This window comes from Silene latifolia, chromosome 9 (genome assembly GCF_048544455.1).
Source record: "Silene latifolia isolate original U9 population chromosome 9, ASM4854445v1, whole genome shotgun sequence".
NCBI lineage: Eukaryota > Viridiplantae > Streptophyta > Magnoliopsida > Caryophyllales > Caryophyllaceae > Silene > Silene latifolia.
In genome coordinates, this window is record NC_133534.1 from 62,609,321 (window position 1) to 62,626,072 (window position 16,752).

Genomic DNA, 16,752 nt, shown 5'->3' on the forward strand with positions numbered 1-16,752 from the left:
ACTCTACTATTAGTAAAGAGGCAAGTAAAATTCGGATCCCAAGGGACGGGTATTGATGTAGGATTTTCGATTGCAAGTAGCGGTGTCTAGGGGTGTCACGATTTGGGTTGAGATAAGAAGATCACTAAACTAAATAGCAATAAAAGTAAACAAGCAAGCTGATTAAAATGAGATGTAAACAATTGATTAACAGCACTAGGGTGTCATGGGGTCATAGGGGATTCAGGGGAATTGATCATACAAACATATTCTCAAATTATAAGCAAGCAATTATTGTTGTGATGGATCGAGTTGGTTTATATCTTACAATCCTAGGAAGGTTTGGGTCCCGGAGCCGAATCGATTAGATTGTACAACACCTACAAGTCGACTTAATCCTCCCTACTCAACTATATGCATGGTCTAATGAGACTCGACTTGGTTTATGTCTTACAAGTCTCATTGAAAAGGTAAGTGATGGTTAAAAAATGCAAGGATTCATAGGCTCGGATTTCATCAAACATAACATGTGCATAAGTTGAGATCACAACAAGCAAGCAAATAGATTATGAAAACATACTAAATTAAGCATGAATCATCCCCCATGTTGGTTTCCCCTAATTACCCATTAACCCTAGTTAAGGAAACTACTCACTCATTATCAAATTTAGCATGTTAACAAGGTTGTCAATCATATTAACAAAGCAAAACATGATGAATAAATGAAGATGATTAACAATAATTAAAAAGGAATTAAGAGAACTATACCTAATAATGATTCCAAAATAAAGCAAAGAATAATAGAAGTACTTGATGAATGATTGGAAGGTTGTCAATCTCCCAATAATAACCCAAATAATTTTCAATTACCCAAAACAAAAGATGAACAAAAGAGAAATTAAGGAAATGAGATTTGTATTAAGACTTGATTAGAAGTTGATTACAAGATTAAGAAGAGATTAGAATGATATAAACTACACTAAAGATTGATAAGAAGAATATGATTAATCTAATTAGACTAATGGGGTATTTATAGTGGGGATTAGGTACACAAATTAGGGTTTACTAAGGGCTTAAATGACGAATAAGTCCTTGAGGAATCGCTCCTCTCAGAAAAAGATGCGTGGTGTGTAGTGGGTCGTGGGTTGTATGGGTGGTGTGTAGTGGGTCGTGGGTTGCGGTGGTTGTAGAAACGGGACCGTGGCGGACATGAGGGAGGAGACAGATGAGGGAGGTCGGGGTGGGGTGGTGGTGGTGGGTGAGGATGAGAGGAGTGATTTATTTTTTGGGTTTTTTGATTTTTTTGGTTTTTAGAGAGAGGAGAGGAATGATAATTGTGTGATATGAGAGAGAAGTGAGTCGAAAATAAATTATATATAGTGAATTAGCGTTTGATTAGTGATGGTAGAGAGGAAAAGTGTTTAATTAGTAATAATCCCCTCCTTTTAGCATTAATCCCTTCTTTTATTCTTTCAATCTAAGCCTTCCATCTCCCTCATCCAAGGGCCCTAAAGAGGACTTATGGACTCAATGATTTTGGGTGGACTCATTTGATCTCATATATATATATATATATATATATATATATATATATATATATATATATATATATATATATATATATATATATATATATATATATATATATATTTAAGATTACAAGTTGGTACAATTCCTTCTATTATTCTTTGCTTATTATTTGGATCATCTTAAATTGGTACAATTCCTTTTATCGATTGCTTAATTATTGTTTATTTCTTTACTCATTCACCATGTTTAGCCTTGTTAATATGATTTACACCCCTATTAGCATGTTTACCATGACCACGAGTGAGTAGTCTCCTAGGTAGAGTTAATGGGGGATTATGGGAATTAATTATACGGTAGATCTTAACTTAATAAGTTTATATGATTGCTTGATTGTTGTAGTTTCAACTTATGCACATGTTATGCTTGATAAAATGCTTGATTGACAACCTAGCATGAATCTCTTATACATTCAACAAGACTTTTAAGACATAAACCAACTCAAGGCTTGTTAGACCATGCATATGGTTGAATAGGAAGATATTAAGTCGACTTGTAGGTGTTGTAAAGTCTTGACCGACTCGGCTCCGAGACCCAAACCTTCCTAGGAGTTGTAAGACATAAACTAACTGGACTCCACTACAACAATAATTTGCTTGCATCTATGAAACTTGTTTATGAGATCTCACCTTGATTCCCTTATGAACCCATGACACCCTAGTGCCTTAATCAATCGTTTACAAACACCATTTATTTACTTGCTTGATTTTGCTTTCATTTCTCTATATTTCATTGTAAGTAGTTTAGATTGCAAACCTCAACGTCAATTCAAATCGTGACACCCTAAGACATAACTCTCTACAACCGATAAATCAATACAATACCCGTCCCTTAGGAACCGACTTTTACATGCCACTCTACTAAGGCTTTGTTTGGCAAAACTACCCGAAAAGGTAGCTGAAACCTGAAAAGGTAGCTGAAAACTGAAAAGTTAACTGAAACCTGAAAAGGTAACTGATAAGGTAGCTGAAAATTAGGAGCTGATAAGGTAACTGATTATATAAAAATGTGTTTGGCAAACTAGCTAAAAAGGTAGCTGATTTTGGTAAAAATGACGTAAAAGGATATGAAAATTATTTAATATTATAGAATAAAGAGGTAAAATATGGAAAATAAGTCATTTCAGGTACCTGATTTCTCAAATGCTAACTGAGGTAGCATTTTATTTCAGGTACCTTATTTGACCAAATAAGCTACTTGCCAAACACTTGCAAAAAAATCAGGTAGCTGAAATTTTGGTCAAATAAGTTACTTTGGTCAAATAAGCTACCTGAAGTGTTGTGCCCAACGGAGCCTAAGAGTAGTTACTTGAGTCTATAAATATTGTTTTGATTGGTAAGCTTAGACGACAAAGTTTAGACCGAATCACAAGTGTAAATCTGAAAAATGAGTGTAACTTTATTAGAGTACAAGTGTTAATATGAAAAATGAGTGTAACTTTAATAAAATTCGAGTTTAACTTTAATAGATTATAAGTGTGAATCTAAAAAATGAGTGTAACTTTAATAAAATACGAGTATATCTTTTATATAATAGAGTACAAGTGTATATCTAAAAAAAAAAAAACCACATCTGAAACCAAAATAGTGTGTAATCAAATCTGAAAAAAAAAAGTATATTCTGAAAAAAAAGGAGAAAGACAAAGTATCTATTTTATAGATCTAAGAATAAAAGTAGATCTAAAAAGTTTAAAAAGACTTTTCGAGTGTATCTATTTTGTAGAATTAATAAGAACAAAACAAAAGTATCTCACAAAATAAAAACGAGATCTAAACAGTATAAAACAAGACGAATTTTAAAAGGACGATATTTGAAAAAATATAAAACATACAAAAAGCCAAAAAAAATAAAAAAAAAACCGAAGAAAACCACAAAACACCACCACCAACCACCTCATTCACCACCACCCAAAACAAAAACCCACCCCTTTACTACCACCACCTCCACGACGGCAGCACCCACCCCACGACAAAAACAATATCAACCAACAACAACCAAACGACACACGTCCACCGCTAAAACTGAGAAAAAAAAAAGAGAAGAAGAAGACCCGGCAGCCGCGACAGGAGGAAGGTGGGAGAAGACGTGGCAGGAGGAAGGCGGGAGAAGACCAATATGGTGGTGCATGGTATAGAAGGAGAAGAGAGTAGATCTGAAAAAAAAATAGGCTTTGGTGGGTAGTGGGTCGTGGGTTGTATGGGTGGTGTGTAGTGGGTCGTGGGCTGCGGTGGTGGTGAAAACGGGGCCGTGGGGGTGGCGGACCGGAGGGAGGAGACAGATGAGGGAGGTCGGGGTGGGGTGGTGGTGGTGGGTGAGGATGAGAGGAGTGATTTATTTTTTTGGTTTTTTGATTTTTTTGGTTTTTAAAGAGAGAAGAGGAATGATAATTGTGTGATATGAGAGAGAAGTGAGTGGAAAATAAATTATATATAGTGAATTAGTGTTTGATTAGTGATGGTAGAGAGGAAAAGTGTTTAATTAGTAATAATCCCCTCCTTTTAGCATTAATCCCTTCTTTTATTCTTTCAATCTAAGCCTTCCATCTCCTTCATCCAAGGGCCCTAAAGAGGACTTATGGACTCAATGATTTTGGGTGGACTCATTTGATCTCATATATATATATATATATATATATATATATATATATATATATATATATATATATATATATATATAGAGTAAGGATCATCAAAGTCCCCTTAGATGAGTTGAGTCCCTAAGTCCCCATCCTACCCATTGGATCTCAAAAGATGGGTGGTTGAGATTAAAACCAAAAAAAGGCCATTAAGAAGATAATTAAACACTTTCTCTAATTCTCACCTTAATTATTCACTAATAATTTACTATATATAACTTTCCTCTCACCCTTCTCTCTCATCTCACACATTTCACTCCCCTCATCTCATCCAAAAACCCAAATAATCCTCTCATCTCTCTCAAACCCAAAAACCAAATAAATCAAAAACCCAAAAACCAAATAAATCAAAAACCCAAAAACCAAATAAATCTCACACTCCTTTCTTCCTCATTCACCACCACCCCACCGGACACTAGCACGCACTACCCACCACCGCCGCCCGCCGGCGGCCGCCGACCACACAACCAAGGCGTTTTTTTTCTTTTTTTTTTTTTGGGTTGATTTTTCTATTTGTTATTTTTTTTGGTCTTTATTTATTCCTCTATGTTATTTTTTTCGTTTTGTTATTTATTTTCTCAAACCTAAAGTTGTCATACATTATTTTTTTTTCAGATTTTCAGTTTTTCAAATCTCCTTTTCTTTTTGTAAGATCCTCATTTTGTTTCTCAAATCTAGTGTTGTTTGGAGTCGGTTTATTTTTATTTGTTAATTTTTGTTGTTTTTTATTTTATTTACGGATAATTCACGTGGTACCCTTAAAGTTTGCCACTTTGCACAAAATACCCAAATTTTTTATCCGGAAAACTTAAATAGGCCAAAACTCGTGTTTACGAACTCAGAAAGTGAATTTTTTTGTTTTCAAATCGATCATCTTTCCAAGAACTATGATTTAAAAAAAAATTGACGAGCTTGGAACTCGTGACCAAGAGATATTGATCACTCAAAGTTTGTTCGCTCGGAAAAACTTTGACGCACAATAACTCCTAGCAACGGATCCAAATGCGACAATTTTTTTTTCCAAATTGTAGTTCTCGGAAAGATAAGCGATTTGGAAAAAAAACGTCACTTTCTAAACTCGTAAACACGAGTTATGACCTCTTTAAGTTTTTCGGATCAAATATTTGGGTATTTCGTGCAAAAGTGGCAAACTTCAAGGGTACCGCGTGAATTATCCGTTTTATTAAAATATACCTCATATATATATATATATATATATATATATATATATATATATATATATATATATATATATATATATATATATATATATATATATATATATATATATATATATATACATATTATTGTCTTGTTATTCATTCTTTTCAAATCTCGTCTTGTTATACTTTTTATTTCTAAGATTTCGGGTTTTTAAATCTCGTTTTTTTTTGAGATACTTTTATTTTGATATTAGATCTATAAAAATAGATTTCATATAATTTGTTGATTTTAATCTTAAGTTACGCCGTTATGAGCAAAAGTTACACCGTCTTGGACTAAAGTTACAGTGGACTAAAACTAAAATTATATGATTGTCTTAAAATTTCATAAATTCCAATGAATTTATAAGAAAGGACTAAAATTACACTATTATGGACTAAAGTTACATTGTCAGTGGACTAAAGTTATACTTAAAAAAATAGTTCCATAAACTCAATATAATGTATAAAATGGATTACACAACTGAAGTTATAATATTAATGACTAAAGTTACACACTTAAAAATATATAAATTACATAAATTCAAATAAATTTATCAAAAAGGACTAAAATTACCCTGGATATATAAAATGGACTATACTACTGAAGTTATAGTATTATTGACTAAAGTTACACTCTTCAAGTTTTAAAGTTATATAATTTTAAGTCAATTTGATATAACTTTAGCATTTGACGACTGTAACTTTAGTCCAAATATATGTAACTTTAGTCCAAATATATGTAACTTTAGTATTTTATATGTGAAACTTTAGTCCAAATTGGAGGAACTTTAGTCCTTTCTCATAAAGTAATTGAAATTTATGTAAGTTTGTCCCACTGTAACTTTAGTTATTTTTTGTATAACTTTAGTCATAAATTGTGTAATTTTAGTCCAAAATCGAGTAACATTAGTCCAAATTTAAATTTCAAACCAACACAATATAAATTCAAATTAATATACCAAATGACTAAAGTGATTTTGAATATATAAATTTGAATGTAACTCCAATATAGAAAATATGTAACTTCAATAAGGATGAATGTAACTTTACCCCCAACTAACATACACCATACTACCACCACTATTTATTTAAAAAAAAAAAAAACTAAGAATGTAATTTAAAACAAAACAAGATCTAAAACTTAAAAAAAATAACATTAAAGATTATGTAACTTTAGTGTTTAAAGGGTATAACTTTAATCATGAATAGTGCAATTTTTAAACTTAAAAAAAAATGACCATATTAGTATAAAAGTTGCACTAATTCATATTTTTATATAAAAATATATAATAAAAACGATTTTTTACATGACGAGATTTGATACAAAATCTGAAAAAATAAAAAGACGATTCTAGAAATAACCAACTCAAATTTGGAAAAAAAAAAGAGCTGAAATTAAAAAAATAAAAAAAAGTGTAAATAAAATACGTAAAAAATAAATAAAAACATCACCAAACCAACAACAAAACAATCGACAAAATAACCAAACGATTTTTGAAAAAAAAAAAGAACAATTGACAACACCACATCGACAACAACCCATCAACCACCAGAGAGCGGCGTGAGGGTGGCAGAGGCAACCGACAACCATGCCCAACAACCAATTGAAGAAAAAAAATACGAAAACTGAAAAAAAAAAAAAACTAAGATCTCAAAAGAGGCCACCACAACCACGACCCACAAAACTTGATTAAAATGAAATCTGAAAAAAAAATCAAAATCAAAATTTAAAATTAAAAATACCAAGATCTAGAAATAGATAGAGGAGGACGAAAAAATTGGTGTGGTGGTGGTGTTTGATGCAGTAGTGGTGGCGGCCGGTTGTGAGTTGTGATGCTCAGATCTGGAAAAAAAGGAGATGAAGGTGGTGGTCGGCTTGGTGAGTGAGGGAGTTTTTGTGGTGGTGGCCGTTATTATGGCCGCCGAGGGTAGTGATGTAGGTGGCCGTGGATATGGCCGCCGAGGAAGGAGTTAGGTGGTGTCGTTGGGCAAGGGGATAATGTGGTGGTGGTGTGTATTGTGGTGGTGCGGTGGTGTGTTCTTATTTTTTTGGGTTTTTTGTTTGGTGGTTGATGGTGAGGAAAAGATTTATTTAGGATTTTTATTTTAAGAAGATGTGAGATGAGAGAAGTGAGCAGGGAGAGAAATGAGGGTGTTAGAATGGGAGGAGATGTGTGTATGAGAAGGGATGAATGATTAGTGAGGATTAATGAGGAGATGGTTGATTTAAGGAGGTAATTGGTTGAGATTCATTTGTGGCCCTTTATTTAGATCTAATCTCAACCCTTCATCCACTCCATCCAAAGGTCCATAAGAGGACTTAGGAACTCAATAGATGGGAGGGACTCATTTGAACCTTACTCTATATATATATATATATATATATATATATATATATATATATATATATATATATATATATATATATATATATATATATATTTAAGATTACAAGTTGGTACAATTCCTTCTATTATTCTTTGCTTATTATTTGGATCATCTTAAATTGGTACAATTCCTTTTATCGCTTGCTTAATTATTGTTTATTGCTTTACTCATTCACCATGTTTAGCCTTGTTAATATGATTTACACACCTATTAGCATGTTTACCATGACCATGAGTGAGTAGTCTCCTAGGTAGAGTTAATGGGGGATTATGGGAATTAATTATAGGGTAGATCTTAACTTAATAAGTTTATATGATTGCTTGCTTGTTGTAGTTTCAACTTATGCACATGTTATGCTTGATAAAATGCTTGATTAACAACCTGGCATAAATCTCTTATCCATTCAACAAGACTTGTAAGACATAAACCCAACTCAAGGCTTGTTAGACCATGCATATGGTTGAATAGGAAGATATTAAGTCGACTTGTAGGTGTTGTAAAGTCTTGACCGACTCGGCTCCGAGACCCAAACCTTTCTAGGAGTTGTAAAACATAAACTAACTGGACTCCACTACAACAATAATTTGCTTGCATCTATGAAATTTGTTTATGAGATCTCACCATGATTCCCTTATAAACACATGACACCCTAGTGCCTTAATCAATCGTTTACAAACACCATTTATTTACTTGCTTTGTTTTCCTTTCATTTCTCTATATTTCATTGTAAGTAGTTTAGATTGGAAACCTAAAACTCAACCCAAATCGTAACACCCTAAGACATAACTCTCTACAACCGATAAATCAATACAATACCCGTCTGTAGAAAATATCGGTATACTTCCTTTATAAATTTTAGGATTATAACGAAATTATAATAATGAAAACTAGTCATAAATGAATTTACATAAACAAAAAGAATGAGATTAAGAATCAACCTTCGGTCCTAGCAAATTAGGCCTAAGAACAATATCAAATTGATATTCTCCTAATTGTTGCACCCAAGATTCTATGAGAAATGCCCCTCAAATTGGTAGAATGAGATCCCTAAAATTGATAATTAAATTTTAGGGTTTTTGTGTTCTTGATGAGAGAATTAGGTCAAAAAGGAATTGGAAGAGAAATGATCTCTTTTTTCTTGTTTTAACCGTGCAAAGGAGGAGTGATTAGGGGAGATATTTTTCTCCTCTTTTTACTCCCTTTGACCGAGTAATCCTAAACAAAATAAGGAGAAAATCTCCTTATTTTTGGTTATTGTCAAAATGGTATAATAATTTGTATAATATTAATTTGTCAATTATGTCGTCATGTATTAAATAAGTCTACACACAACAGCTTGTAGTCGATTTATTAATACCGGTATGTCAACATTTACTATGACAATATCGTATAATATATACATTAACTATAAATATAACATATTTATAATTTGCTTTTTAAATATAACCGTTTATGTTTAATTAGGAATTAACATCTTAATTCGTTTAAGCTAACATTATATACCTTGATTAAATATAACAGGTTATATTCACTTTACGAATTGACAGTTAATTCGTCTCAGCTAATATTATTTAATTGTATTAAATAATCGTCTAATCATCACATTGACTAACTGTTTAGTCAAATACATGAACTAACCATTTAGTCATATAAGGCATCAATGTGAATATATCTTCATACAATCACATCTCTCAAATACATCCTTTAGGTGTGACTTTTAGGGACCAGTTGATCACCGCCATCAGTATGATAATAACGTCAAACTTCTAGCAAGCCAACCTTTATTAAGTAATTGTTAATCAACTGATAAAATACTAAGTATACCCTTGTGATCCTATAAGAGATTTATAAATGTTATCACACTAATTGTGGAGGACACAAGCTCCAACAATCTCCCACTTGTCCTCACAAGTGTATGTGCGATAACCGATTTTCATATCCTAAAATTTTTCCCACTCAATGTAAAACAATTTGCAAAATCTGTATTCACAAAGGTCGTATTTTACAAGTGATCAATATCAAGAGTGGTTTCCCCGACTAGAGAGTAACTTAACTGATAAACGAATCATCATTCGAGCATGGCCATGCATTTCAGTTGCAACTCCTCGAGTGGCCCTGAGAAATAACTAAACCTGATAAAGGTTGGATATTTTCTTCAACTCGAAAACTGCAGATATAAGCACAGTATGAAATGACCCAGTGACAATCTGCTTAGCCTCCTGTTACGGCAGACCATGAGAGAGAAACCAAAGTTACCCAAAAACTGCCTTAATCTCAAGAGACAGTCGATAGTCAAAAGAATCGACTCTAGGAACACAATGGACGTCCAATCCACGACCTGGCACCGAATGTTTTTAAACATTTAGGACTCCATTACGTTGTCACAATATGTCCTACGAGGTATCGTTATAACTCGCATCTGTGATCGATCAGCCAACTGTTTGACTTATGGCTCGTTGAACCCACCATCAATCAACTTCACAAAATAATAGCCAGAGTTATCAGCTCATGTAGGCGATTACGGACCAAAACAAATATAATGTAATTCAGTTCACATTGTGGCGTTCAATGTTGTCGTACAATCCACATGAAAAAACAAAATATGAAATAAAACGATGAAGTTATAAATAGCATATGAAAAAGATAATGTATCGAATCCATAATCAACTACTACAACTCAGGAACACGTTTAATTCCCATGGAAATAACGTGCCCTTTATGCTTATCATAATTTAACGGTTTAGTGAGAGGATCCGCGATGTTATCATCCGAAGCTATCTTGTCAATCACTATCTCCTCTTGCTCCACGTAATCACGGATCAGGTGAGCTTTCCGATGTACATGTTTAGACTTGTTGCTAGACTTTGGCTCCTTAGCGTGGAAGATGGCACCTCTATTGTCACAATAGATGGTGATCGGGTCATTCGAACTAGGAACTATCGTAAGTCCTTGTAATAATTGACGCATCCATATAGCTTCCTTTGCTGCTTCCGAAGCGGCATAGTACTCGGATTCAGCAATAGAATCTGCTACAACTTCCTGTTTGGAACTTTTCCAGCTGACCGCAGCACCATTAAGAGTAAAGACGAACCCGGACTGAGATTTTGAATCATCTCGATCCCTTTGGAAGCTAGCATCTGCGTAACCGATTGCGCATAGCTTAGTATCTCCTTCATAAGTCAATACCCAATCCTTAGTCCTCCGTAGGTACTTTAGGATGTTTTTAACAGCTATCCAGTGTGTTTCACCTGGATTCTTTTGGTACCAACTCGTCCTACTCAATGCATATGCCACGTCGGGACGTGTGCATATCATGGCATACATGATTGATCCTATGGCTGATGCATAAGGAACATGACTCATGTGTTCAACCTTTTCAGGCGTCGTGGGTGATTGAGACTTGCTCAAATGCATCCCAGACGTCATTGGAAGGTTCCCCTTCTTGGAGTTGGTCATGCTGAACCTTTCAAGAATCTTATCTAAATAAGACTCCTGACTCAGTGATAACATCCGTCGTGATCTATCTCGATAGATACGGATTCCCAATATGCGTTGTGCCTCACCCAGATCGTTTATTTGGAAATGGTTCTTCAACCATCCTTTAACCGAAGATAAGGGAGGAATGTCATTCCCAATCAAGAGTATGTCATCAATATACAATATCAAGAAAACAATCTTGCTCCCACTCGACTTGATATATAAGCATGGTTCCTCGACCGATCGAGTGAAACCATACTCTTTTATCACCTGGTCGAAACGATGATTCCAACTCCGAGAAGCTTGCTTAAGTTCATAAATGGAACGCTTAAGCTTGCACACTTTCTTAGGATTTTCAGGATCTATGAAACCTTCGGGTTGTACCATGTACAACTCTTCCTCCAAATAACCGTTTAAGAAGGCGTTTTTCACATCCATTTGCCAAATTTCATAGTCATGAAAAGCGGCAATCGCTAAGATTATCCGAATGGAACGTAGCATAACTACGGGTGCAAAAATTTCATCATAATGCAATCCGTGCACTTGAGTAAAACCTTTTGCCACTAGTCGTGCCTTATAGGTATCTGGTTGCCCGTCTACAGAATGCTTTATTTTGTAAAGCCATTTGCACTGTAGAGGTTTTACCTTATTAGGTAAATCAACAAGATCCCATACTTTATTCTCATACATGGAGTCCATCTCGGATTGCATGGCTTCAAGCCATAGCTTTGAGTCGGAACAGGCCATGGCACCTTTATAGGTAGCGGGTTCATTACTCTCGAGGAGTAAAACGTCATTTTCCTCGACCATACCAATGTATATGTCTGGAGGATTAAAGACTCTACCCGACCACCTAGGTTCCTGAGTAATATTAACCGTATCATCAGTTGGAGGAACAACTTCCTCCATCTGTTCCTTGGTTGTTGGTTCTTGAATCTCCGATACCTCGAAGGTTCTATTACTTGTCTTGTTCTCGAGAAATTCTTTCTCTAAGAACTTTGCACTAGCCGAAACAAAAACTCGATGTTCGGTAGGCGAATAGAAATAATGACCAAACATTCCTTTTGGATAACCAATAAAGTATGTCTTGACCGATCGCGGGCCGAGCTTATCTTCATGTCTCCACTTGACATAAGCCTCGCAGCCCCAAACCCGAATAAAGGACAAGTTAGGGACCGTTCCCTTCCACATTTCATATGTAGTCTTCTCGACAGCTTTAGATGGACTTCGGTTAAGTATAAGAGCAGCTGGCAAAAGAGCAAAGCCCCATAATGAATCAGGTACTACCGTGTGACTCATCATGGATCGAACCATATCAAGTAGTGTTCGATTTCTCCATTCGGACACACCATTTAATTGAGGTGTTCAGTGCGATTAATCGTAAAACGATTCCACAGTCTTTAAGGTGTTGATCAAACTCATTTGAAAGATATTCGCCACCACGATCTGAACGGAGTGCTTTAACCTTTCTTCCTAGTTGGTTCTCAACCTTATTCTGGTATTCCTTGAATTTTTCAAAGGACTCACTTTTATGCTTCATTAAGTAGACATATCCGTATCTACTCAAATCGTCCGTGAAAGTGATAAAATATCTATAGCCATCTCTAGCGGTAATTGACATAGGTCCACATACATCAGTATGTATGAGTTCTAATAGGTCACTAGCGCGCATTCCAACACCTTTGAAGGAAATTCGAGTCATTTTGCCGATGAGACATGATTCACACGTGCCAAATGTAGAAAAATAGAATGCGGGAATAGTCCCCTTCTCGACGAGTTTCTTTACACGTTTTTCATTTATGTGTCCCATTCGAAAATACCATAGATAAGTTTGATCTTTGTCACCAACATTTAATTTCTTATTATTCACGTGTAATATATCCGTGGTTTGATCTAAGATATAAATTCCATTCATGAAAACTGCTTTGTCATAAACCATTTCATTAAAAGAGAAAATACAGCTATTATCCTTTATTGAAAATGAAAAACCGTCTTTATCTAGTACGGAAACAGAAATAATGTTCTTAGATAAACTGGTTACATAGTAATAGTTATATAAATATAAATCAAAACCACTTGGGAGTTGGATTACGTATGTTCCCTTCGAGACTGCAGCAACTCGTGCTCCATTCCCAACTCGCAGGTCCACATCACCCTTTGCGTGAGGTGTGATGTTCTTTAGGCCCTGCAAATGATTACACAGATGAGAACCACAACCAGTATCAAGTACCCAAGTTCCAAAACTTGCATGGTTAATCTCAATCATATGAATATAAGATGACATACCAACAGGAGTGACGCGGCCTGCTTTTATGTCCTCACGGTACACGAGACAGTTCCTCCTTCAATATCCAGACTTGTGACAATGGTGGCACTCAACGTTACCGTTCTTGCTCTTTGCCTTGCCTAGTGAGCTACTAGTCTCACCAGGCCCACTCTTACCGTTTCCTGACTTTTTAAACTTTGGCTTTCCTACAGTTAGGTCGTCGTGAGCCTTGCCCTTACCCTTATTCTTGTTGTTAATCATGAGAACATCTTGCTTCATGCTCCCACTCAATTTCATATCCTTCTCGGTCTGTACGAGACGTGAGTGTAGCTCATGAGGACTTTTCTTCATGTCATTCATGTAGTAATTTGCCCTGAAAAGGGCAAAACCATCATGAAGTGAATGAAGCATACGGTCAATGACTATGCTCTCACTGATTTTGCAATCAAGTGCCTCCAATTTCTCGACATTCTCAATCATGTTAAGAATGTGTGGGCTAACCAGTTGGCCCTTCTGGAGTTTCGCATCAAAGAAGCGACAAGTATGCTCATAAGTAACGATTATCGGTGCTTTTGAGAACTCGTTAGTGAGCGTGGTGAAAATCCTGTTTGCACCTTGGGCAATGAAGCGTCTTTGCAAATTGGTTTCCATTGCAAAAATGAGTATGTTCTTTATCGCACCCGCTTCCATAACGAAGTCACTATAAGCAGCTGTCTCGTTAGCTCTTGCATTGGGGCCTGGGTTTGGCGGTATTGGCTCAGTTAAGTACTTGAGCTTACCGTCAGCAATGACAGCATTCCGCAATGATGCCTCCCAGTCCGCAAAGTTGGACCCGTCATTTTTCAGTCGAGTGAACTGATTCATGTGGTCCATGAAAGCTTTTAGCCAGGACTCGCGTCCAAGTGTGGCACTTGGCATAGGGATTTAGTTATTTCCAGCCATTTGTTCTAACAGTATTATCAATATAAACGAATTCTACACTGCGAAAAGAAGAATAAAATATAATAAGCATACTCATCGTTATGATTTAAGTCTAATCCAATATTGTTATAACGCGAAGACTCAAGCATTTATACAATTGACCTTCCTCAAGAATTATATAAATGATCTCAAGACTCAATTATCTGTAAATTGATAAGCCAACCTTTTGGCTAATTCTACTTTTAGAATTCTTGGTCGATAAATTTCTGTAAATTCTATCAATAGTCCATCATAATCACGAGAAACTCTTCGGATTATAATGTTGAGGTAAACTAAGTCAACACAAACTACTTACCCAACGTAGAAGGGGTCATATGGAGAGTAAGGTCCTATATGCCTACCGACGAAGAATGGATTCATAGTTGTTTGCACTTATAAAGACTAGTCTCAATTTCAGTTTCAGAGGAAGATCCCATCAACTTTATTTTAATTCATTTTAAGTGAACTAATATCTAGCATGCGAGAATGAATAAACTAAGATGATGGCTTATAATTATGTGACATCTGTATGTTTATGAAAACTAACATCCAAACTATATGAGTCAGTTTTCATGCATTTTAGTAGGTGGTTTGGTTTAAGCGGAATATGATGCACTAATTATCATGCGATAAAAAGCAATAAGAATGGAAAAACGTAAAACAAAATAAAGTCCTAGTGTGGTTTATCTACCAAAACGAACATAAATACAACTTTGGAATCCATCCTTGGACCCGAGAAGCTTGTCTTGATGTTCCATCTTGGTCCATGTAGCGGGAGTGAGCAATCAAATCTCCATCTTTAGTCTTCTCAAAATTCCAATTTAAAAATTACATAATAAACCTATTTACATTCTAAATTCAAAACCATAATACTTAAAGAAAACCAAAAGGAGATATGAGATCTCAAAATTACATTAAAATTATGTTTCCATCATTACGAAAACATATTTAACTAAGACCACACTAGGTATTACAAATTACAACCAATTGCAAATATACGTAAATAAACCATTCAACAAAACATACAACTAAATAAAAATGCATCAACTATAAAATTATTCATTCAAGACATAATTCCATAATTATGTAGAGTAATTTATCCAAACCACCTATTTAAATGATCAAATTATGTGACAATTTCTCAATTACTCACAATAATTTTAATCTTAATACATATTAATCTTGTAATATGAATTAATCCAATAATATTTTAAACCTCTTTAAAATAATATGGGTATCTCAAATTTGTGAACCTTTTCACAATAATTATTATTCATCATAGATAATAATAATAATTGGCCAAAATAAACAATTTTTTTTTTATTTGCATACGGCATTCAGCCAAAAAAACAAAATAACAGTTTTTTTTTCTTTGGCTCTCGGCATAATGCAAAAACAGTAATAATTTTTTTTATTACGGCAATTGCCACAAAAACCGAAGGAAAAATAAAAAAAAAATTATTCCACTCGGCATTAAGCCTTAAAAGGCGAAAAAAAAAACAGAATTTTTTTCTTGCTTTCGGCATTCATGCCCTAAAAGAAAAACAAACAATCCTTTTGAAATGAACAAATTTGTTTAATGTTGCTACTAGAACAAAATTGGCATAATCATCAACATATGAATTAATGATACATGATTCTTAAAAAACAATTTAATCTCATGTATGCCAAAAACTATATAGCAAAAACAAATCATCAACAATCAAAACGATTTCCATTTACGTTTTAATTTAATCCTCATTAAATCAAAACATCTACAAATTCATCATATTATCATTTTAACTTATTAAAACAACAATATTAATAAATCAAAATGGAACAAAAACATCAAAAATCAAAAAATTCATCTCGGCTAAAAAAAAAAAAAAATTCACTCCGCAAATTTTTTTTTTATATACTCGGCCGAAATGTTTTTTTTTTCTCAAAAATTTGTTTAATTCATTTATGAAAATCATAAAAAATAATTTCGTGGCCTATGCTCTTATACCACTTGTAGGAAATATCGGTATACTTCCTTTATAAATTTTAGGATTATAACGAAATTATAATAATGAAAACTAGTCATAAACGAATTTACATAAACAAAAAGAATGAGATTAAGAATCAACCTTCGGTCCTAGTAAATTAGGCCTAAGAACAATATCGAATTGATATTTCCCTAATTGTTGCACCCAAGATGCTATGAGAAATGCCCCTCAAATTGCTAGAATGAGATCCCTAAAATTGATAATTAAATTTTAGGGTTTTTGTGTTCT